Below are 24925 nucleotides of genomic sequence, written 5' to 3' on the forward strand. Positions count from 1 at the left end.
GGAGGTACAGAGGATTGGTTCCTCTGCACTCCCCAGCGCCATCTGCCGACAGGAAGTTCCCTCTACAGGTGCGTAGCACCTTTTGCTGGGTGCCTGCAATTACACGCTTGTGGAGGATTTCCGCCGTGTCAGCGCACGCGTTGTGCGCTGATCACGGAGAAAGTTCCACAATCGTTACACTTACACACTAAGACGTTACAGGCGCACGTTAGTGCGCCTGTAACGCTCCCCCAACGCACATCAATGTAACACAAGTGGGCTGTTCACACAGCCCACGTTGCGTTACATGTAACGCTGCAAGTTCTCCGGAAAGTGCAGCATGCTACGGCGTTAGAGCGGCTATAGCCGCGTTAGACTGTTTGCACATGCGCAGTGGGGGGCGGAGAGGAGGCGGGGAGAGCCAGCTACAGTAGCCGCGCACACAGGGCTACTTAATATTCACTGCACTGGCGGGCGCTGATTGGCCGGCGGGACCACGTGATGCGGAGTGTCTCGCTCCGCATCACGTGGTCCCGCTGGCCAATAAGCGCCACTCTGGGAGACCTTATACGGATAGAGCCGCCTACCGCGGCTCACTCTACCTTCCTCTCTTGCAGCACCATACGTTGTGTTAGGTGCACGTTATGCGACCTTAACGTAGCACCTAACGCAACGTCTTGGTGTGCAAGTAGCCTTAAGGAGAATCTGTACTGTCCGATTTGTACAATAAAAAACATACCAATCGAGTCACTGTGATCTCCTGGATCCCTCTCTGCCGCTCTCCGCCGTGATCCTGGCTTTTAATCGCCAGTTTTAGGCAGTGTTTACAAACAAAAACATGGCCGCTAACCAGGAAGTGATGTATGTGTATATATATATATATATATATATATTCATGTTACAGTATACTACAAGATTTTATTACATAGTGAGTTATCTGCACTCCAGTCAGGGATTCTCACAGTTTCTCAGCATGGGCAGCTCCCTCCCCCCTCAAACAAGCTGAAATTGAGAGCAGAGACCTGTCTGTGAGGGATAAACTAAGCCCGAGGCATGGAGGGGGTGTGCATAACTTCTCCCTATCACAGCAGAGGCAGCCCATTCCTCCCTGGGTCGACAAAGCTTGACAAAGAAAAGAAGATTAGATCTATTACAGAGACAGTGCAACTAGAAAAGGCTGCAGTAATCCACACCACATTAGAACAGGTATAGGAACTTATAGGATAGAAGAAATAAGGCTGAAAATGTTGTTACAGAGTCTCTTAAGATACATGTCAACACATACAATTGAGATGTATGTTTCTTCCAATGAGCTTTAAATTACTTTTATCCTATGTTGCTGTCACTTACAGTACAGTACAGTAGCTGCCCGCCTAAATGCATCGCGCCGGCTCTACCCGCTTCAGGTGATACTTGTTCGTCCCTCCTTTGCTCTGTAAGTCTTGCGCTTACCTTGTGCATGGCTCTTTGTTGTCTTAACGTCCCTTATATGGTTATATTGGACACCTTATTTATTTCACTGGAGACCTCTTGGGTCTCCCTTGTAGCACTATATTTATTTTTCTTTTTGATATGATCCTATTGAACATTTATCCTTTCTAGACCCTCCATTTGGTCTTATCTGGCATTGCCCCCCCTGGGTACACTTTCACTGTCTCATTATTATCATGCACTTTAATATTGTCTATTTATTTGTTTATTTATGTGTTTTTTTGGCGTACCTATTTATGTCCTGATGTTTCTTTCATCAATATGACATTTTGAGGTGTTTGTGAGGTATGGTGATGATTGTATTATCATAGTATTGTGTACACCACTGCTATTATCACCTTTGGTGATTTTTAAATTGTTTTAAATTTTGTTGACTGTTTACCAATAAAGTTTTTGTATGATTTTTGATTATAATTTGGAGTGCTGTAGTTATTGGGTACTTTTCTTTTGATGTAACTGGACTACTGTAATGCTCTCTACACCGGCCTTCCACAAGGTCTTGTACCGCCTACAACTGATACAGAATACTGCGGCCAGACTGCTAACCAACCAACCCCGTCACTGTCACATAACGCCAGTCCTGCACTCCCATCATTGGCTACCTATAGAATGGAGGGTCCTATTCAAGATCGGCCTACTGACATTTATATCACGACATAATCTGGGCCCTGGATACATGAAAGATATGTTACATCTGCGTAGCAATCCCCGCGTAGCAATCCCTCTAGTCATACCCAGAGTCCACCTGAAAACTTTTGGTCCCAGAGCCTTCTGTCATGCTGCCCCTATGTTATGGAACTCCTTACCTCAACAGATCAGGACAGCTCCATCCCTGGACATGTTTAAATCCAGACTGAAACCCCACCTGTTCAGTTTGGCATTTGCAGAAATATAACTTTTGTTGTGTGAATACTTCATCCTACTACCAATTACTGAATCTGAGAGAGCCTAAGGGCTTTGAGTCCTATGGGAGAAAAGCGCTATAGAAGTGTTATTGTATTGTATTATATTGTAATAAGCCCCTCGCTGTATTCTATGTGGGGCAGTTGTGTGCAGATCAGTGCAGAGCAGGGAAACATATAGTAGCTGCTATAAAGTCCCGCGGGGCGTGGAACACTTTCCACCATGGTAAAGAACACTATATACACGCCACAATGAAAAATATATGAAGCGTCCCTACTCTCTCACATAGAAGCCTGAAGCTTATCCCCGGGATTATTTCTGTACTATCAACTCTCTTCTCATCCAAATCGCCCCAAACTGTGGCACACCCCGCACCTGTTTACCCTCGCATGCTAAACTCACCTGTACGGTCACATGACATCCTCACCATTAGAGGGGTCATGTGACCTCGGTCAGTGTGTACTCACTCGACTGTCCTTTTAAACAATACCGGTTGCCTGGCAGTCCTGATGATCCTCTGCCTCTGATACTTTTAGCTATAGCCCCTGAACAAGCATGCAGCAGATCAGGTGTTTCTGACATTATTGCCAGATCTGACAAGATTAGCTGCATGCTTGTTTCTGGTGTGATTCAGACTCTACAGCAGCCAAATAGATCAGTAGGGCTGCCTAGGGTTGCCACCTCATTACTTTAAATACTGGCACATATGAATTATACATGCCTTGTGACTAGTTAGATGCAGTTTAGGAACTGATTATTTGTAAGTAGCCCCAGAACCTGTATAATTCATATTTGTCAGTATTTAAAGGGATGAGGTGGCAACCCTGGGGCTGCCAGGCAACTGGTATTGTTTAAACGGAAATAAATATGGCAGCCTTCATATACCTGTCACTTTAGGTGTGCTTTCTAGGACAACTGAAGTGAGAGTGATATGGAGGCTGCCATGTTAATTACCTTTTAAGCAATACCAGTTACAGGAAATACTGTAAATATGGCAGCCTCCATATTCTTCTAGCTTCAGATTCCCTTTAATAGGGGCACAGTGAGCAGCAAAATCCCCTGAATCCCATTCCAGCTTTCCAGAACTCTCCCGTTGTTCCTGGATGTGGTCTGTCATTCGGCTTATTATCGCTAGTATTTCCCTAGTGACAGATTACAAGTCCTGCAGGGCCGGGCCGAGGCATAGGCTGGAGAGGCTCCAGCCTCAGGGCGCAGTGTAGGAGGGGGCGCACAACTCACTCAGCTGTCATTCCTAATTGTGTATGAAGCAGACAGAAATAAGAAAAGGGGATACATAGCAGTGACTGCAAGCCAGATAACTAGATATTAAGGTGTTGGGGAGGTTGTGGGCCCTGTGGCCCTCTTATTCTAATAGCAATCAGTGTGTGACAGCTGGGGTAGGAGGGGCACACTTTGGTGTCTCAGCCTTGGGTGCTGGAGGACCTTGTCCCTACTCTGAAGTCCTGGGTGGGCCAACCTGTATAAATCACAGATTGATGCACGGCATAATGGGTAGAAAATTATAGTGCTTCAATGTCAGCAAAACCCCTGAAAGAATTAATTAGAGATGGATCATGAGCCGCGACAACAGATTAGCCCATGAAATGGACTGCGAGGAATCTGCCGCCGCCGCCGCAGAAGCGTCCTTCCTGTTCGGCCCCCTTTATTCTGTTCTCTCGTCTCATCATTACAGTCGGGGACGCTGATAAAACTCCAGTTATTTTCTGTTCAATTAATTCCCAGAGTAATTTGCTAAAATAGATAAATACACGTTACGTTAGGCCGCGGTGGCCTGGGCTGTCGCCATGGTTACAGCAGATGCGACCCCCACCCCTCCCTGTCATGGGACTGGCAGCATGCAGCGCATCACAGAGTTTGTCATAGAGAACCTCGCGGTTACCCATAGCAACCAAATGTATTCCAGTCATCCTATAAGACAGGCCAGAGGGTGAAACCTAGCAACTGGCAGGGTGCCGTGGGTGTTTTAGGTAAGATGGGTGAAGCAGTTAACTTGAGCGCCAGAGGAAAACGCGGTAATATGGGTGCGCCATAGACACAGGTTATTGGTTGGGATTAGCGGCTACAACTGGTAGTTTAGGCGCCCATAAATTGGCGGGCGCTGGGGCTGGAACAAACTAAAATATTGTGTGCAAAGTTAGGTTGGGGGGCTGGTTTAGCTTTAGGCATAAGTTAACAGGGTCTGTTAGGGTTAGGAATAGGTTTCTGGGGGGTCTGTTAGGGTTAGGCATATGTTTGGGGGGTCTGTTAGGGTTAGGAATAGGTTTGGGGGTTGGTTAGGGTTAGGCATAGGTTGGGGGATTGATTAGGGTTAGGCATAGTTTGGTGGGGTTGGTTAGGATAAGGCATCACTTTGGGGGGTCTGGTAGGGTCAGACATAGTTAGGGGGGTTGGTTATGGTTAGACATGAGTTTGTTATTACGTCTTTTAAATTATGTCCTTATCACAATGTATGCAACAATATTTTACTTGGAAATAAGGGTGTTTTTTTTCCGGTTTTACGTACGTCACTACAAGCCCATATTTGCCAAAATAACACTAATATACCCTCATGACATACATATTTAAAAAAAAAGTTGAGTTTCTAAAGTATCTATGTATTTTTTTTTAGATGTCATTTTTTTTTAATTTATAAAAGAGTTTTATTTTACTAACTATGGGAGGGGAGGTAAGGGGTTAATTAATGGGACGTTATATGTATTTTTATTTAATGTAATGTAGGTGTAATTTTGCTATTTAGCCACTAGATGTCCCTCCCCCCCCACTTTACGTCAAGCGTGTTCTGTTTACTGCATACACGCATTACAGGAAGTAATGCGTGTATGCTTTGCTTTCACTTTTGTCAAAGACCACGGCCTCTCATTGATGCCGGTGATCATTGATGACGGGCACTTAGATCGGTGAATGGGTACTGTGCTGCCATTCACTGATCTGTGTACTAACGAATGTTGACGAGAACACACATGGGTGCACGTGATGGGAGACGTATATCTACACCCCTAGACAGGGAACAGTCCTCCTGCGGGCGTAGATATTCTGTCTAAATTTCGTGGATAACTGAGCACCTGTAATAGCACAGGAGCTGCACTGATAAGATAACGGGCGTGTGTTTATTCAGTGTGCAGTCTTCTTTGAGAATATTTTTTCACATGTACTTTAAGTCAAAATTGACTTTTTTGCAGATGGAGGCGCAAGTCCCATTTAGCTGTAATGATCAGGCTTTGACCAGACGCCCACCACTTACTTTCCTTACTGTTCTTTGTGAGCGCTGTACCTCCAGTAGACACCGGCAATCGGTTGCCATTGGCGGCAGCTGGAAAAAAAGAAAAAAAAGAAGATGCGCCTAAATATACCCCAAATAGAGAACTTTACGGGGGAGGACTGGCTCCTCCAAACATCCGGCCTGCTGATTATGCAGCAGCGCTCCTGACACCTTGAAGGATAACAATTCAATTTACGTTAAGCCAAAGAGGTAATTATTGCCCGCCGCAGCAACGCGCCGTCCCCACCGGCTGACGGAGGCCTTTTTTAACCGCAAGGATCCATATCTCCATTCTGATCTTCAAATTTATTTGCCACCTGCAGCAAAGCATCACCTGAACGCTGTGACAGCAAAGAGTTGCTTTCTAATAAACACCCCCCCCCCCCCCACCACACACATCAATTACCATCAGTGTCAATTGACACAGGAAGCCGCCATGAATAACAGAATCCTGCGAGGAAGCTCTGTGCGCGGCGTACATCAGCGTATATCACAGTCGGTATATTAATATCCTGCTCACCTCTGTCTCCTCCACTAAGTACTAACTGCAGCTTAATTAGCTGCAGAGCTAGTCTGACGCTTCTGACATCGAAGCAAGACAGAGCGGGGAGGCGGTATTGATGGAATAAAACGTTCCCCTCCAGGTGATCAGCAGACGCTTCAAGGATTTTGGCAAATCTTCTCCTTGTGCGTTCTTGTTTGCGTTCTGTTCTGTGGATACGGGAGCTCTGACAGTTTGTTTGGTGAAAGGGAGCGGTAAGCGGGGGCGGGAGTGACTTCTCTGCAGTGACGTCATTGGTTGGGATAAGAGAGGGAAGCCAAACTCAAATACAAAGCAGTTCACAATTGAACACTTGGACCAAGTTGCGGGCCAAGCTCAATCCCTAGTGGACTCCTTCTTCCCCTATACAGTTCCCTGGTGTCTAGTGGCCTCCCTCCCTCTATTATACAGTTCCCTGGTGTCTAGTGCCCCCTCCCTCCCCTATACAGTTCCCTGGTGTCTAGTGGCCTCCCTCCCTCTATTATACAGCTCCCTGGTGTCTAGTGGCCCTCTCCCTCCCCTATACTGTTCTCTGGTGTCTAGTGGCCCCCCTCCCTCCCCTATACATTTCCCTGGTGTCTAGTGGTCCCCTTCCTCCCCTATACAGTTCCCTGATGTCTAATGCCCCCTCCTCCCCTATACAGTTCCCTGGGGTCTAGTGCCCCCCTCCCTATACAGTTCCCTGGTGTCTAGTGCCCCCTCCTCCCCTATACAGTTCCCTGGTGTCTAGTGCCCCCCCTCCCCTACACAGTTCCCTGGTGTCTAGTGGTCCTCCCTCCCCTATACAGTTCCCTGGTGTCTAGTGGCCCCCCTCCCTCTCCTATACAGTTCCCTTGTCTAGTGCCCCCCCTTCCTCCCCTATACAGTTCCCTGGTGTCTAGTGGCTCCCCTCCCCTATACAGTTCCCTGGTGTCTAGTGGCCCTTCCTCCGGTTAGCCCTGCCCCAATGCGGAAGCGCTCCCCCGCATTACGGAGGGGATTTGGGGGGACAGGGACCCTCGTGCAGCCGCGGGATAGCGGCGTTTTAGCAGGGGCACTAATGCCCCTGCTATTTAGGAGGTCTGAAGCGAGATTTATTCTCGCTTCAGACTCTCTTTAAGAGTGCCTACATCTAAGGACCCTATAAAAGCTTTGCTATAGGGCCCCAGGATCTCTAGCTATGCCACTGATCTTCATATTCAGCAGTGGCTTAAAGGGGTTCTCCGTTACCTGTCAAAAAGCTAAAACTGCCACTTACCTGGGGCTTCTATCGGCCCCCTGCAGCTGAAATGTCCCGCACCGTTTTCCTCCGATGCTCCGGTCCACGCCGCCAGTAATCTGCTAATTATTCATCTAAGTAGACGATGAGAACTGCGGCTGCGCGGCCGTACTGCACCTGCGCACTAAGCTCCTGATGACGCCACAGCCGCAGTTCTATTCGTCTAGTTAGACAGGAGAGGGAGAGGAATCAGGGAGAGGAAAGATTTTACAATGGGCAAACACTGACCAAATAATCTATAAATAAATATTTGTTCTTCTCTATGACAATGATCAGTTTGGGGTTTAGGACAAGAGGCAATAGGATAGGATACGAGAAAAGAGGTCTTTCCTGCCCCGTGTTTCCCGCTTTATTAAGTCACAGGGGGTCTATCTATGTTCTTTCCAGCGCTGAAGACTGGGAGGGCTTAACAGGATTTCTCACGCTGAATTAAGCGTTCTCAGGAAACCCCTAATTGGGTAGCGTAGGCCGCGGCCCGCCCGGAGTGGGGACTACGCAGAGCACATGATTTAGGATCTGCCATTAGCGGGCGTTTCCCAGCGCACATTAGGGAATAATGGGAGGTTGAGCCACACTTTATATCACACACACAGTTTGACCTGCAGAATGAGACGTTAACCTACATTGGGCTCCAGCTCGGGGCTGGCCTCAGCTCTGACTCTGCCATCCAGACTGGGATTCCCATGCCAAGAGCCGCAGTCTGGCCAGAGGGACGCTGACATATCTGCCGGCTTTATTGGCAGCCCGGCGAGTAAACAGCAGCCGGACAAACAAACGCAGGGAGCCGCCGGGGGCTGCCAGCCTTCTCATGCTGATTAATACTATCGCTATTACTATTAGTAATAAAATACTATCGCTATTACTATTAGTAATAAAATACTATCGCTATTACTATTAGTAATAAAGTACTATCGTTATTACTATTAGTAATAAAATACTATCGCTATTACTATTAGTAATAAAGTACTATCGCTATTACTATTAGTAATAAAATACTATCGCTATTACTATTAGTAATAAAATACTATCGCTATTACTATTAGTAATAAAATACTATCGCTATTACTATTAGTAATAAAATACTATCGCTATTACTATTAGTAATAAAATACTATCGCTATTACTATTAGTAATAAAATACTATCGCTATTACTATTAGTAATAAAATACTATCGCTATTACTATTAGTAATAAAATACTATCGCTATTACTATTAGTAATAAAATACTATCGCTATTACTATTAGTAATAAAATACTATCGCTATTACTATTAGTAATAAAGTACTATCGCTATTACTATTAGTAATAAAATACTATCGCTATTACTATTAGTAATAAAGTACTATCGCTATTACTATTAGTAATAAAATACTATCGCTATTACTATTAGTAATAAAATACTATCGCTATTACTATTAGTAATAAAATACTATCGCTATTACTATTAGTAATAAAATATTATCGCTATTACTATACTATTGCTATTACTACCAGTAATAAAATACTATCGCTATTACTATTAGTAATAAAATACTATCGCTATTACTATTAGTAATAAAATACTATCGCTATTACTATTAGTAATAAAATACTATCGCTATTACTATTAGTAATAAAATATTATCGCTATTACTATTAGTAATAAAATACTATCGCTATTACTATTAGTAATAAAATATTATCGCTATTACTATTAGTAATAAAATACTAATGCTATTACTATTAATAATAACAATCTGGCATAAGATACAGTAAAAGCCTCTATCTTAATGGCCACAATGTTATCTTTCCTGCTTTAAGTCTCCTACAGACTTACGGCATACTTCTCAACTTTTGGAGCCAGGAAAAAGGGGAACTAAGACCTGCCCCGCTACACCTTAAGCCACGCTCCAATTTTGCATGTGACGTGCCCCACTATACAGTTCCCTGGTGTCTAGTGCCCCCACCCTCCCCTATACAGTTCCCTTTTACTGTAATCTAAAAGTTCCCTCCTCCTTCTGGTGACTAGTGCTTCCCTCCTCCCCTATATAGCATCCTTGGTGGTGTCTAGTGCCCCTCCCCCATCCTGTGCTCTCCAACCCAGCAGGGGTAGCAGTGCTTCTCTCACCTCCCACCGCTCACTCTAGTGCCCGGCATCTCTTTCTCCTCACTTTGAGTGTAATCACGAGGCGTAGGGGGAGAAGCAGGCACTAGATTGAGCGGTGGGCAGTGAGAGGCTGGACAGATATTGCAGGAGTTCAGAGGAGGTGAGATAAGCATGGCTACCACTGAGCAATCACCCTGAGCTGGGGTAGCACAGGAAGGCGGTGGGGGTGCGTGACGGGACATAGGTGTGGTTGCCGAGGGACACGGAACTCTACCACCCAACCAAGGACAGCCCAAGGCAAATTGGCCCAGCTGGGACGTACGATTAACAGGTTTTTGGTCGGGCTGCCTCTGCTGAGAATGTGGCATGTGTGGCCCCGAAGCGTTCCTGAGAGATATGAACCCATTGTTCTCCTCCTCACCCCTCCCTCTCAAAGCTGTTCCATGATACACACCACACTGTTGTCCCTACTCTAGTCTCTAAAGCAGGGATCAGGAACCTTTTTGGCTGAGAGAACCATTAACGCCACATATTTTAAAATGTAATTCCGTGAGAGCCATACAATATTTTTCAAACTGGGACAGTAGGGCTCACGTCCCTGTTGCCATGGTGTATACAGTTGACCCGCCAGGCAGCGGAAGTGTCAGACACGTCTTCAGCTTCTCTTGGGTTTCAGCAATTTCCCCGAGAGCCAGACAGGAGAAATGCCGACTAACAGCTTGTACAATTATCTAGGTTACTTTGGTGTTGGTTCACTTTGTAGGACAAGATCCCCAAACTTTGATTGGCCCAATAGGCTGCCTGTCGCTTGGCAGGCAGCCTCTTGGGCCAAATTACGGGGATTTCGTCCTACAAAGTCACTGGACCTGACAGGGTCCAGAGTGGGACAATTGGAGCAGCCGTTCGTTTTAGAGTAGGGTGAGTAAGTAAGTAGTGCATGCTACAGCAGTAGCGTGCCCATTTTGAAGATTGCATTTGCGCTGCCACACTAAGCTGCGCTGTTTGATCATTGTAGCTTATTGTGTCAACCCCTACTGAGCCAGATGTAGCCATCAAAAGAGCCACATATGGCTCCCGAGCCATAGGTTCCCTACCCCTGCTCTAAAGCATACATGTCAATCTCTGGCCCGTGGGCCAATTTTGGCCCTCAGAGCCATTAAATTTGGCTCTTAAGTGGTTTTGCCGCTTTGCATTATGTTTGGCCCACTCTAGACCACCAGGGAAGCCATATGGTGAGGTGAAGCCCTAGAACACCAGGACAGCCATATGGGGAGGGAGGGGGTAAGCACTAAACACTATGGAACTATATAGGGGAGGGTGGGGGTCTCTAGACACCAGGAAACTGTATAGAGGAGGAAGGATCACTAGACACCAGGGAATTGTATAGGGGAGGAAGGACTACTAGACACCAGAGAACTTTATAAGGGAGGAAGTTGGCCAGTAGACATTGAGGTTGGCCCGTGACTAGGTTCCAGTGTACACTTTCGACCCACTTTGTATTCGAGCTTGACACCCCTGCTCTAAAGCAACACATTTCATCACCAACCGTCTAGGTAAGGGATGCGTCCAAACATAAATTGGCCCCAGGGCCGGTTCTGTCATTAAGCAAGGTGAAAGATTTGCATCAGGTGCAGAGATTGCAGGGGCAGCATGTTTGTACTGTGTTTACACTTACAGCATGCAGTCAGAACAGGAGAGCAAGGTGAACAGATCATCATTGGGGAAAAGCAGCTTGTTGTGCTGTGTGAGGAATCTGACAGTGAGTGAGGAGGGGGGAGGCAGGAGAGCAGCATTGGGGAAAAGCAGCTTGTTGTGCTGTGTGAGGAGTCTGACAGTGAGTGAGGAGGGAGAGGCAGGAGAGCATCATTGGGGAAAAGCAGCTTGTTGTGCTGTGTGAGGAGTATGGCAGTGAGTGAGGAGGGGGGAGGCAGGAGAGCATCATTGGGGAAAAGCAGCTTGTTGTGCTGTGTGAGGAGTCTGACAGTGAGTGAGGAGGGGGGAGAGCAGCATTGGGGAAAAGCAGCTTGTTGTGCTGTGTGAGGAGTCTGACAGTGTGTGAAGAGGGGGGAGGCAGGAGAGCAGCATTGGGGAAAAGCAGCTTGTTGTGCTGTGTAAGGAGCCTGACAGTGAGTGAGGAGGGGGAGGCAGGAGAGCAGCATTGGGGAAAAGCAGCTTGTTGTGCTGTGTGAGGAGTCTGACAGTGAGTGAGGAGGGGGAGGCAGGAGAGCAGCATTGGGGAAAAGCAGCTTGTTGTGCTGTGTGAGGAGTCTGACAGTGAGTGTGGAGGGGGGGGGGAGGCAGGAGAGCAGCAGTGTTTAATTTGACTTGCACAGCAGAAGGGAGTAGATGCCACTGCTGCCCTGACTGAGGAGGAATGGAGGATAGCCGGCTGGCTGAGGGTGAGCAGTTTGTCACAGACTCACAGCCAGCCAGTGTGTTATTGTGTTTAGCTGCAGCATGTTCATGTCTCAAGTTTGGGGGGAGGGCATCCTCACACATTTACCTCAGGCAGCAAAAAGCCTTGAACCCTGGGTGACAGGTATCGTGCATGTGTGTGCATCTTTAGTTCCAAAGTAATGCCATCAATGGCAAAATACAGTCCAGCTTCTGACATGTTACAGTGCTGGGGGGGTTGCCATCTTGTGGGGTAAAAATACCAGATTGTAATTGTGGCCTAGGGGTGTGCCCTAAAAGTGGGAGTGGTTTATTATTGACATTTATTTAGGATGGGCCTCCTGCAGGCAGTGGGCAATGGTGAAAAAAGGCCATTGCCTGTCAGTGGAATGATTGCTTGTTGCTGTGTACCTCGCAGGCAAGGGGACACTGATTCTACTAAAAAGGACAATATTACTTTAAATGTATGCTATTCTGTCGGGTATGCTAAAGTGTTGGAACACCCCATGTGGTCAGCTGTCATTCATCCATTTCTTAGTTTACTGCAATAAGCATGCATTTCCCTCATTTTTATCTCTATCATGTGGTTATTATACCCCATAATGGACACATTTCCATCTATATTTTAGTACTTTGTAGGCCACTTCCAGCACCATTTATAGCATTATACTGCGATACTGTAATTCACCTATTTTTCCACGTGCTTACATGACTTCATTGGCTGTAGTTCAGCTGGTTCGGCCAGCAGGGGGCGCTCGCGGGACAGGCGGCTGCAGGTGCCGCGCAGAGTGAGAAGGTGTGGCTGTGACTTCCGCTGCGTAGAGCGTGCGTGGAGTGAGAAGGTGTGGCTGTGACTTCCGGTGCGTAGAGCGCGGAGTGAGAAGGCGTGGCTGTGACTTCCGGTGCGTACTGCGTACGTAGGAGGCGGAGCGCGTGCTGGGGCTACAGGATGGTCGGGGAGTCGGACTCGGGGGTCTCTGCTGCAGAGTGAGGTAACCTTCCCCTGCTGCTGACCTTCAGCTCCCGGGAGAGGAACACGTGTCATGAGCAAACATGACTGCACTACAAACACCAGCATGCACTGCACTTACATCGATTTTCTTTACTTTTTCTTTAATAATTACATTATTTTTTAATTTTGCTTCACCCAAGTATAAGCACTCCCCCCCCCCCCCCCCCCCTCGTTACTCACTACTCTGAGGTGCACCCCAGTACTAGGTAGCCCCTTCTTTAGGTAGCCACAGAGTGCCCCCCTCCCCCCTTGAGTAGCCACAGAGTGCCCCCCCCAGCCCTTAAGTAGCTACTGAGTACCCCCCTCCCCATTTGGGTAGACGGTTCTCTCCTTTCAGGGAAGCGAAAGAGCCCCCCTTTTAGGTAGCCTCAGAGTGCCCCCCTTTGAGCAGCCACAGAGTAACCCCCTTTATGTAAGCAGAGATCACCCCTGTTTGGGTAGCCAGGGAGTGACAGGTGAGGGAAGGGGGGCACATGCAGAACGTGCAGGGGCAGCTGTCACTCACTTTGCCATTGTTTAAAAGGAAATAAATATGGCTGTTTCCATATGTCCCTCACCTCAAGTTCCCTTTAAAGGACAACTGAAGTGAGAGGTATATGTAGGCTGCCATATTTATTTCCTTTACACAATTCATATTGCCTGGCTGTCCTGCTTATTCTCTGTTTCTAATACTAATAGCCATAGCACCTGAACAAGCATGCAGCAGATCAGATGTTTCTGACTGAAGTCAGACTGGATGAGCTGCATGCTTGTTTCTGGCGTGTGATTGACACTACTGCATCTAAAGAGATCAGCAGCGCAGCCAGGCAACTGGTATTGTTTAACAGGAAATATAACCGCCTCCATAAACCTCTCACTTCCGTTTTCCTTTAAATGTAAGCCAAGGTGAGAGCCATATTGAGGTTGCCGTATTTATTTCATTTTAAGCAATGCATATTACCTGGCTGTCCTGCTTATCCTCTGTCTCCAATACTTTTATAGCCCCTGAACAAGCATGTGGCATATCAGGTGACTGAAGTCTGACAGGATTAGCTGCATGCCGGTTTCAGGTGTGTGATTCAGACACTACTGCAGCCAAATAATTCGTCATCCATATCCCTCTCACCTTGGTATCCCTTTAAAGGATACTTCAGAGGAAAAATAAAAAACGAGATCTACTTCCCCGGTGCTTCCTCCAGCCCCTGGCAGCCGATCTGTCCCTCACTGCAGCTCTGGTTTCCTGGAATCCCCTCTGTTGCAGATGCTGACATCCTCTGGCATCCTCTGCGCCTGTGTGAGCGAGTGTGCAGCCGCGGCAGGGGGCAGCCGGGCATTTGCGCAGGCGCAGAGGATGCTATTCTGGCGAAGTCGGCATCTGCACCAGAGGGGACCTCAGGACGCCGTGGCTGCGGTGAGGGACAGATCGGCTGCCAGGGGCTGGAGGAAGCCCGAGAGTCAGGTTGTTTTTTCCTCGGATGTGTGCTTTAAAGGGATACTGTAGGGGGTCGGGGGAAAATGAGTTGAAGTTACCCGGGGCTTCTAATGCTGCCCCACAGACATCCTGTGCCCGCACAGCCACTCCCGCCTCCGGTTCACTTCTGGAATTTCAGACTTTAAAGTCAGAAAACCACTGGTCTGCAGCACCTGCGTTGCCTGCCGTGTCCTCGATCCCGCTGATGTCACCAGGAGCGTACTGTGCAGCCACAGACCATACTGGGCCTGCGTAGTACACTCCTGGTGACATCAGCGGGAGCGAGGACACGGCAACGCAGGCGCAGTGGTTTTCTGACTTTAAAGTCTGAAATTCCAGAAGTGAACCGGAGGCGGGGCCGGAGCATCGGGGAGTGGCTGCGCCAATACAGGATGTCTGCGGGGGACCATTAGAAGCCCCGGGTAAGTTCAACTCATTTTCCCCTGACCCCCCTACAGTGTCCCTTTAATGGGAACCTTAACTGAGAGTGATACAGATGTTTCCTTTTAAACAATACCAGTTGCCTGGCAGTCCTGCTGATCTCTTTGGCTGCAGTAGTGGCTGAATCACACACCTGAAACAAGCATGCAACTAATCCAGTCTGACTTCTGACTTCAGTCAGAGCACCTGATCTGCATGCTTGTTCAGGGGCTGTGGCTAAAAGTATTAGAGACACAGGATCAGCAGGCGATTCAGGCAACTGGTATTATTTTAAAAGGAAAAATCCATATCCTTCTCAGTTTAGGTTCCCTTTAAAGGATAACTGAAGTGAGAGGTATATGGAGGCTGCCATATTTATTTCCATCTAAGCAATACCAGTTGCCTGGCTGTCCTGCTGATCTGCCTCTAATACTTTTAGCCACAGCCCCTGAACAAGCATGCAGCAGATCAGGTGTTTCTGACTTTAAAGGACTTACGAGGCCAAAATGTCTAAAAAAGCAAAGTACCTGTAAGCTGTTTAAATGCACGGAGGACGCCGTCCGCGCCCTCCGTGCAGTTCCGCCGGGTCACCTTCCTGAGATCGCCCCCCGCGCCGACCCCGACCCCCCAGGCCGGGTCGGGCTCTCGTGCCGCTCTCAATATGGCCGCTTCCATTGGCCGCGGCTGCGCAGTCCGCCTGGCCGCGAGTGCGGCTGCGCAGCTCTACGGCCAACCCCTCCGATCCACGCTACAGTGCGTGGTTCGGGGGGTTGGCCGTAGAGCTGCGCAGCCGCACTCGCGGCCAGGCGGACTGCGCAGCCGCGGCCAATGGAAGCGGCCATATTGAGAGCGGCACGAGAGCCCGACCCGGCCTGGGGGGTCGGGGTCGGCGCGGGGGGCGATCTCAGGAAGGTGACCCGGCGGAACTGCACGGAGGGCGCGGACGGCGTCCTCCGTGCATTTAAACAGCTTACAGGTACTTTGCTTTTTTTAGACATTTTGGCCTCGTAAGTCCTTTAAAGTCAGATCTGACAAGATTAGCTGCATGCTTGTTTCTGGTGTTATTCAGATACTACTGCAGAGAAATAGATCAGCAGGGCTGCCAGGCAACTGGTATTGATTAAAAAGAAATAAATATGACAGTCTCCGTATACCTCTTACTTCAGTTCCCCTTTAAATAGCTGCACCAGATCTGCATACTTATTCAGATCACTTGTTCAGAATGTATTGAATACAGTGTATTAGCATGACAGGACTACCGGTCTCAGGAAGACGCCAGTAGAGCATCTCTGATAATTGGCCGTTATCTCTTGCTGTACTACAGATCTCAGCATGCTGTACATCTCTTATGCTGGGAATACACGGATCGTTTTTGCCGCTGGATTCTGCAGTCGAGTCTGTTATCTTCCGCTTGTTTTTCGTATCTTTTTCCATTCACTGCTATCAGAAACCGAGCGGTGAAACGATCAGGCGGGAGATCGGACATGTCGGAAATGATCTATCGCACCATCTAAATGACTCAGAAACGAGCGGTGTATTCCCAGCGTAAGGCTTGCAGTGTTGCAGGCGGCTGATATCAGCAGGAGAATGGGGCAGATACTGGAGTACTGCAGCTCCTCCTCCTCTCTCCTGCCAGGTGAGCAGCGAATGATCCCCGCATAGCGAGATGCCGGCACACAGTCCCCTCCTCTCCCCCCCCCCTCCTCCTCTCATTATCTCCCTCCCTCCGCAGGTCTCCCTCTCCACTTGCTTCAACTGTCTGGCTGGGAGCGATCAGCTGCGAGGAGGATCGGCAACTTCCTGAGCCGGAGATCAGCGCTGCTCTGCCAGGAGACCCCCGTCTACAGCCCCCCACTCTGCTTCCCTGACTGAGGCTCCCTCTGAGGACCGGCTCTACGCAGAGAGACACCCCCAAACTGAGGATATCCCTGCGGACAGCTGACCATGGAAGCCCCCCTCATTGTGTAACTCGTGAGCTGGAGGATCCCCTCATCGTGTAACTCAGGAGCTGGAGGACCCCCCAGAGCTGCCCTGTGACCCCCTCATCGCTCTAACTCAGGAGCTGCTCTGACCCTGGAGGACCCCCCAGAGCTGCCCTGTGACCCCCTCATCGCTCTAACTCAGGAGCTGCTCTGACCCTGGAGGACCCCCCAGAGCTGCCCTGTGACCCCCTCATCGCTCTAACTCAGGAGCTGCTCTGACCCTGGAGGACCCCCTCATTGTGTAACTCGGGAGCTGGAGGACCCCCTGATCGTATAACTCAGGAGCTGGAGGACCCCTCATTGTGGAACTCGGGAGCTGGAGGACCCCCTCATCGTGGAACTTGGGAGCTGGAGGACCCCCTCATCGTGGAACTCAGGAGCTGGTGGTCTCCCTCATTGTGTAACTCAGGAGCTGGAGGACCCCCTGATCGTGTAACTCAGGAGCTCCTCTGACCCTGGTGGACCCCCCCCGGAGCTGCCCTGTGACCCCCCCGCCTCATCGTTGTAACTCAGGAGCTTTTTCTGGGATCCCCCTGATTGGTGTAATTGAGCAGCTTCTCTGGGACCCCCAATATCTGTAGTTTGGTCAGTCGGGATATGGTCTTTCTTTCGTGACACGGAGGCTGGACTGTCGTTTTTCTGATGAGCGCCTGGTCAGCGCAGACACAGGTAAGTGCCTTTTTATGAATAAGACTTGTAATGTTTATATCGTGCCTTTCTCCTGGCGGACTCAAAGCGCTTCAGAGTTGCAGCCGCTTAAGGTGCGCTCCACGGGCGGCCAGGATCATTGGGCAGCATTGGCTTAAGACTCTTTACTGTTTTACGTACAGGATTCCAAAGCAGTTCATTTTGGCGCCCGGCGAGATGCTATGCTGTGCGCCCTGTATAAGGGTAATTTGGGGCCAGACCTCGAACGACCTCTCCCTGGGAGCTGCGACAACTTGGAGGGGGGATAGTATTTAACCCCGCCGTGGAGTTTAGTGACAGCAGGGAGAGCCAGGGGGAACTGCCTAGATACTATGTACCCCGCCGGGTTAGATACTATGTACCCCGCCGGGTTAGATACTATGTACCCCGCCGGGTTAGATACTATGTACCCCGCCGGGTTAGATACCATGTACCCCGCCGGGCTAGATACCATGTACCCCGCCGGGTTAGATACTATGTACCCCGCCGGGCTAGATACCATGTACCCCGCCGGGCTAGATACTATGTACCCCGCCGGGCTAGATACTATGTACCCCGCCGGGCTAGATACTATGTACCCCGCCGGGCTAGATACTATGTACCCCGCCGGGCTAGATACTATGTACCCCGCCGGGTTAGATACTATGTACCCCGCCGGGCTAGATACTATGCACCCCGCCGGGCTAGATACTATGCACCCCGCCGGGCTAGATACTATGTACCCCGCCGGGTTAGATACTATGTACCCCGCCGGGCTAGATACTATGTACCCCGCCGGGCTAGATACTATGTACCCCGCCGGGCTAGATACTATGTACCCCGCCGGGCTAGATACTATGTACCCCGCCGGGCTAGATACTATGTACCCCGCCGGGTTAGATACTATGTACCCCGCCGGGCTAGATACTATGTACCCCGCCGGGTTAGATACTATGTACCCCGCAGGGTTAGATACTATGTACCCCGCCGGGTTAGATACTATGTACCCCGCCGGGTTAGATACTATGTACCCCGCAGGGTTAGATACTATGTACCCCGCCGGGTTAGATACTATGTACCCCGCCGGGTTAGATACTATGTACCCCGCCGGGTTAGATACTATGTACCCCGCCGGGTTAGATACTATATACCCCGCCGGGTTAGATACTATGTACCCCGCAGGGTTAGATACTATGTACCCCGCAGGGTTAGATACTATGCACCCCGCCGGGTTAGATACTATGCACCCCGCCGGGTTAGATACTATGCACCCCGCCGGGTTAGATACTATGCACCCCGCCGGGTTAGATACTATGCACCCCGCCGGGTTAGATACTATGCACCCCGCCGGGTTAGATACTATGCACCCCGCCGGGCTAGATACTATGCACCCCGCCGGGTTAGATACTATGTACCCCGCCGGGCTAGATACTATGTACCCCGCCGGGTTAGATACTATGCACCCCGCCGGGTTAGATACTATGCACCCCGCCGGGTTAGATACTATGCACCCCGCCGGGTTAGATACTATGCACCCCGCCGGGTTAGATACTATGTACCCCGCCGGGCTAGATACTATGTACCCCGCCGGGCTAGATACTATGTACCCCGCCGGGCTAGATACTATGTACCCCGCCGGGCTAGATACTATGCACCCCGCCGGGCTAGATACTATGTACCCCGCCGGGTTAGATACTATGTACCCCGCAGGGTTAGATACTATGTACCCCGCCGGGCTAGATACTATGTACCCCGCCGGGTTAGATACTATATACCCCGCCGGGTTAGATACTATGTACCCCGCAGGGTTAGATACTATGTACCCCGCAGGGTTAGATACTATGCACCCCGCCGGGTTAGATACTATGTACCCCGCAGGGTTAGATACTATGTACCCCGCCGGGTTAGATACTATGTACCCCGCAGGGTTAGATACTATGTACCCCGCCGGGCTAGATACTATGTACCCCGCCGGGTTAGATACTATATACCCCGCCGGGTTAGATACTATGTACCCCGCAGGGTTAGATACTATGTACCCCGCAGGGTTAGATACTATGTACCCCGCCGGGCTAGATACTATGTACCCCGCCGGGCTAGATACTATGTACCCCGCCGGGCTAGATACTATGTACCCCGCCGGGCTAGATACTATGTACCCCGCCGGGTTAGATACTATGCACCCCGCCGGGCTAGATACTATGCACCCCGCCGGGCTAGATACTATGCACCCCGCCGGGCTAGATACTATGTACCCCGCCGGGTTAGATACTATGTACCCCGCCGGGCTAGATACTATGTACCCCGCCGGGCTAGATACTATGTACCCCGCCGGGCTAGATACTATGTACCCCGCCGGGCTAGATACTATGTACCCCGCCGGGCTAGATACTATGTACCCCGCCGGGTTAGATACTATGTACCCCGCCGGGCTAGATACTATGTACCCCGCCGGGTTAGATACTATGTACCCCGCAGGGTTAGATACTATGTACCCCGCCGGGTTAGATACTATGTACCCCGCCGGGTTAGATACTATATACCCCGCCGGGTTAGATACTATGTACCCCGCAGGGTTAGATACTATGTACCCCGCAGGGTTAGATACTATGCACCCCGCCGGGTTAGATACTATGCACCCCGCCGGGTTAGATACTATGTACCCCGCCGGGCTAGATACTATGCACCCCGCCGGGTTAGATACTATGCACCCCGCCGGGTTAGATACTATGCACCCCGCCGGGTTAGATACTATGCACCCCGCCGGGTTAGATACTATGCACCCCGCCGGGTTAGATACTATGTACCCCGCCGGGCTAGATACTATGTACCCCGCCGGGCTAGATACTATGTACCCCGCCGGGCTAGATACTATGTACCCCGCCGGGCTAGATACTATGTACCCCGCCGGGCTAGATACTATGTACCCCGCCGGGCTAGATACTATGTACCCCGCCGGGCTAGATACCATGTACCCCGCCGGGCTAGATACCATGTACCCCGCCGGGTTAGATACTATGTACACCGCCGGGTTAGATACCATGTACCCCGCCGGGTTAGATACTATGTACCCCGCCGGGCTAGATACGATTGTACCCCGCCGGGTTAGATACTATGTACCCCGCCGGGTTAGATACTATGTACCTCAGGATTCAAACCCTGGTCAATGTCTCAGGCTTTACATCACCTTAACCTGTACGCTATCCAGCACCCTTATCTAGAGTGTAAGCTCACAAGGGCAGGAATCTCCTCCCTAGTGTTTCCTACTTCTGTGGATTTTATTGAATGTACTGGCAATGTCTTCATAGATCATTCATGTGTATCGGTACTTGTGTCACTGGCTGTCCTGACTGTACAGTGTGTATCGGTACTGGTGTCCTGATTGTACAGTGTGTATCGGTACTGGTGTCCTGATTGTACAGTGTGTATCGGTACTTGTGTCACTGGCTGTCCTGACTGTACAGTGTGTATCAGTACTGTTGTCCTGATTGTACAGTGTGTATCGGTACTGTTGTCCTGATTGTACAGTGTGTATCGGTACTGTTGTCCTGATTGTACAGTGTGTATCGGTACTGTTGTCCTGATTGTACAGTGTGTATCGGTACTGTTGTCCTGATTGTACAGTGTGTATCGGTACTGTTGTCCTGATTGTACAGTGTGTATCGGTACTGTTGTCCTGATTGTACAGTGTGTATCGGTACTGTTGTCCTGATTGTACAGTGTGTATCGGTACTGTTGTCCTGATTGTACAGTGTGTATCGGTACTGTTGTCCTGATTGTACAGTGTGTATCGGTACTGTTGTCCTGATTGTACAGTGTGTATCGGTACTGTTGTCCTGATTGTACAGTGTGTATCGGTACTGTTGTCCTGATTGTACAGTGTGTATCGGTACTGTTGTCCTGATTGTACAGTGTGTATCGGTACTGTTGTCCTGTTTGTACAGTGTGTATCGGTACTGTTGTTCTGATTGTACAGTGTGTATCGGTACTGTTGTCCTGATTGTACAGTGTGTATCGGTACTTGTGTCGCTGGTTGTCCTGACTGTACAGTGTGTATCGGTACTGTTGTCCTGATTGTACAGTGTGTATCGGTACTGTTGTCCTGATTGTACAGTGTGTATCGGTACTGTTGTCCTGATTGTACAGTGTGTATCGGTACTGTTGTCCTGTTTGTACAGTGTGTATCGGTACTGTTGTCCTGATTGTACAGTGTGTACCGGTACTGTTGTCCTGATTGTACAGTGTGTATCGGTACTGTTTTCCTGATTGTACAGTGTGTATCGGTACTGTTGTCCTGATTGTACAGTGTGTATCGGTACTTGTGTCGCTGGTTGTCCTGATTGTACAGTGTGTATCGGTACTGGTATCGCTGGTTGTACAGTGTGTATCGGTACTGCTGTCCTGACTGTACAGTGTGTATCGGTACTGGTGTCCTGATTGTACAGTGTGTACTGGTACTGTTGTCCTGATTGTACAGTGTGTATCGGTACTGGTGTCCTGATTGTACAGTGTGTACCGGTACTGTTGTCCTGATTGTACAGTGTGTATCGGTACTGTTGTCCTGATTGTACAGTGTGTATCGGTACTGTTGTCCTGATTGTACAGTGTGTATCGGTACTGTTGTCCTGATTGTACAGTGTGTATCGGTACTTGTGTCGCTGGTTGTCCTGATTGTACAGTGTGTATCGGTATTTGTGTGGCTAGATACCAGTCCAGTATTGTGGACTGCTCATGTATCTATGCTCCAAATTGTGTACGTTTGTTACTGTGTACAGTGCTACGGAAGATGTTGGTGCTGCATATCTATCTATCTATCTATCTATCTATCTATCTATCTATCTATCTATCTATCTATCTATCTATCTATCTATCTATCTATCTATCTATCTATCTATCTCATTAAGTACTTATTACAAGGAATAAGGGGTGTGGAGGAGAAATCAGCACACATAAAGCTATGACGGGAGACAATGGAGAATTGTAACGGGATACGGTCTCCTGAAATCGGCGTAGATACAGTGAGGGGATCTTGAGATATCGGTGTCAGTTTCTTCTCTCTCTGGGATCCTTGCCGTTAGAGCTTGCACTTCGGTTACTGTCTCTGGTGACCGGTATCACCGGAGACAGTAACAGACCCCTGGCAGTGAGAGGGGTCTTGCTGTTTTGTTTACTTTTTATTACAGGAAAACTAGTAGGAACAATAAAGTCAGAGCAACCAAGACCGGTGCTGTTGCAGCAGGAGGAATGAGACTGCTTGGCGTAGATGCAGCTAACTCTGCTGGGACAGAAAAGCAATTTTGACTTTATTTTTTCCTCCTGTGTGCTGTTACTTTTGGATGTAGAAAACGTTTTGTTGTAGCTTTTTCTGGACGCTCTGGCGCAGTTATAGGAGGGGCTTAGGTGAAGCGTAGGGTCAGTAACTGCTAACGAGGGTTCAAAGGTTAGGGTGAGGCATGTAGAAAGAGCTTTGTTTAGGACACACATCTCATTTTGATTGACCAATTTTATCATTTCCATGTAGTATGAGAGATTCCCTACAATAATCTGTTGGTCCTCATACTACATGGAACCGGTAAAATCGGTCAGTGATTGGCCAATCAAAATTGCATGTGTGTAAGCACCTTTAGAATAGGAAAAAGTTACGGTAGGTATGGGTTGAAGGGTAGCTTTTGTTCCTTTGTCTATTTAGGCACCCCTAAAAACATAAAGCTAAAGAGCTGAAGGAATGCCTCAAGACAACAAACTCCAGCTAGGGAGACCTCCTGACAGATTGCAGAGGACATGTCAGGAATTGCCATATTGGAATAGCATGCAAAATGCATTACTCGATATTGCGGCCCAATTGACTTTCTGATTCATTCAGTTTATGGAAGCAGAAGAGAATCTGTGCCGCAGGTCTCACCTCTCCGGCGGTGCGACTCCAGGCCTCCTCCGGTGTTTGGCGTCACCGTGAGCACCTGTTCCATGTGATGCTGGCGTATGTTGTGACGTCACTATGCGCCACGATGAGGGTTTGCGCGGGTCGGGGCCACACATGTCCAGTACCCTCCAACTAGCAGCGACCGCATGCCTCCTAACTTTTTGGAAAGAGGGACACTTATGCCCCGCCCTTGCCACACCCCTGATCACGGCCCCGTCACACCCCTAGTCACGCATACCATAAAGATTTCATCAGAAAAATATGTTGTTTTATAATTCAAACCACACTTGTCCTTTCTATCCTGGTTCATTTTCCTTCATATTAACATTTCACAATTAGTATTATATCAATTTAAAGGATGGAATAAAGTTTAGAGTCAAATATTTTTTAGTAGAGAAATATATTTACATAGAAAGAGGGACAAATGAGGAGGAAAGAGGGACAGGGCTCCCAAAGAGGGACTGCCCCTCCAAAAGAGGGACTATGGGGGCTATGCGACTGCCAGATTTGAAGGGGTTGCCACTGCTTGCTGGAGGGTCTAGGAAGGACGGTGCGGGCACAGGACGACTGTAGGGGGCTTCAAGAAGCCCCAGGTAAGTTCAACTTTTTTATTTTCCTTTTTAGGCTTAAAGAGGAACTCCAGTGAAATAAATGTAATAAAAAAAAAGTGCTTCATTTTTCCAATAATTATGTATAAATGATTTAGTCAGTGTTTGCCCATTGTAAAATATTTTAAATCCCTGATTTACATTCTGACATTTATCACATGGTGACATTTTTACTGTTGGCAGGTGATGTAGCTGCTGCATGCTTTTTTGGCAGTTGGAACCAGCTATAAACCGCTATTTCCCACAATGCAACAAGGTTCACAGACAGGAAACTGCCAGGAGTACCACGGTCCTCAGTCTCTTGTGGGAGGGGTTTCACCACAATATCAGTCATACAGCGCCCCCTGATGCTCTGTTTGTGAAAAGGAATAGATTTCTCATGTAAAAGAGGGTATTAGCCACTGATTGTGATAAAGTTCAATTCTTGGTCGGAGTTTCTCTTTAAGTATCCCTTTAAAAAGAAGGTCTGAGGTGATTAAAAATCTACTTACCTGGGGCTTCATCCAGCCTCTGGCAGGCCATCCTGTTCCCTCAGCGCATCTCTGGTGGCTCCCGGTCCCCTCCGGTGCAGATGCCGGCCTCGCGAGGTTGGCATCTGCTTGCACTTCACCATGCGGCTCACCGAGTCCTATTGATGTCATCCAGACTGTACTGAGCAAGCACAGAACTACCCCGCCTGCGCAGTACAGTCCGGATGACATCAGTGCGACTCTGTGAGTTGGAGCGCAGGAGGCATTTTGCACCGGAGGGGACCGCAGCTGCGGCGAAGGCACAGGACGGCTGCCAGGGGCTGGAGGAAGCCCGAGGTAAGTAGATGTTTGCTTTTTAATCACCTCGGACCTTCCCTTTAAGAGCTGCAACCAAATCACAATCCATGTTCAGGTAGTTGCTCTGGGTAACTAGTCCACTTTACATCCAACTTGCCCCATTTAAT

General features: G+C 48.9%; 1 protein-coding gene across 9 annotated transcripts in view; it reads left to right on the plus strand.

Moving 5' to 3' along the window:
* Positions 1-12858: 12858 nt before the first annotated feature.
* SHANK2 (SH3 and multiple ankyrin repeat domains 2) overlaps positions 12859-24925 on the plus strand; it is a 992023-nt gene continuing 979956 nt past the window's right edge. For all 9 annotated transcript variants that reach the window (XM_068260601.1, XM_068260604.1, XM_068260605.1 and 6 more), the window contains exons 1-2: positions 12859-12925; positions 16548-17466. The gene's annotated coding sequence lies outside the window, so the exon portion shown is untranslated. The remainder of the gene's footprint in view (positions 12926-16547; positions 17467-24925) is intronic.

This window comes from Hyperolius riggenbachi, chromosome 11, assembly GCF_040937935.1.
Source record: "Hyperolius riggenbachi isolate aHypRig1 chromosome 11, aHypRig1.pri, whole genome shotgun sequence".
Taxonomy (NCBI): Eukaryota; Metazoa; Chordata; class Amphibia; order Anura; family Hyperoliidae; genus Hyperolius; species Hyperolius riggenbachi.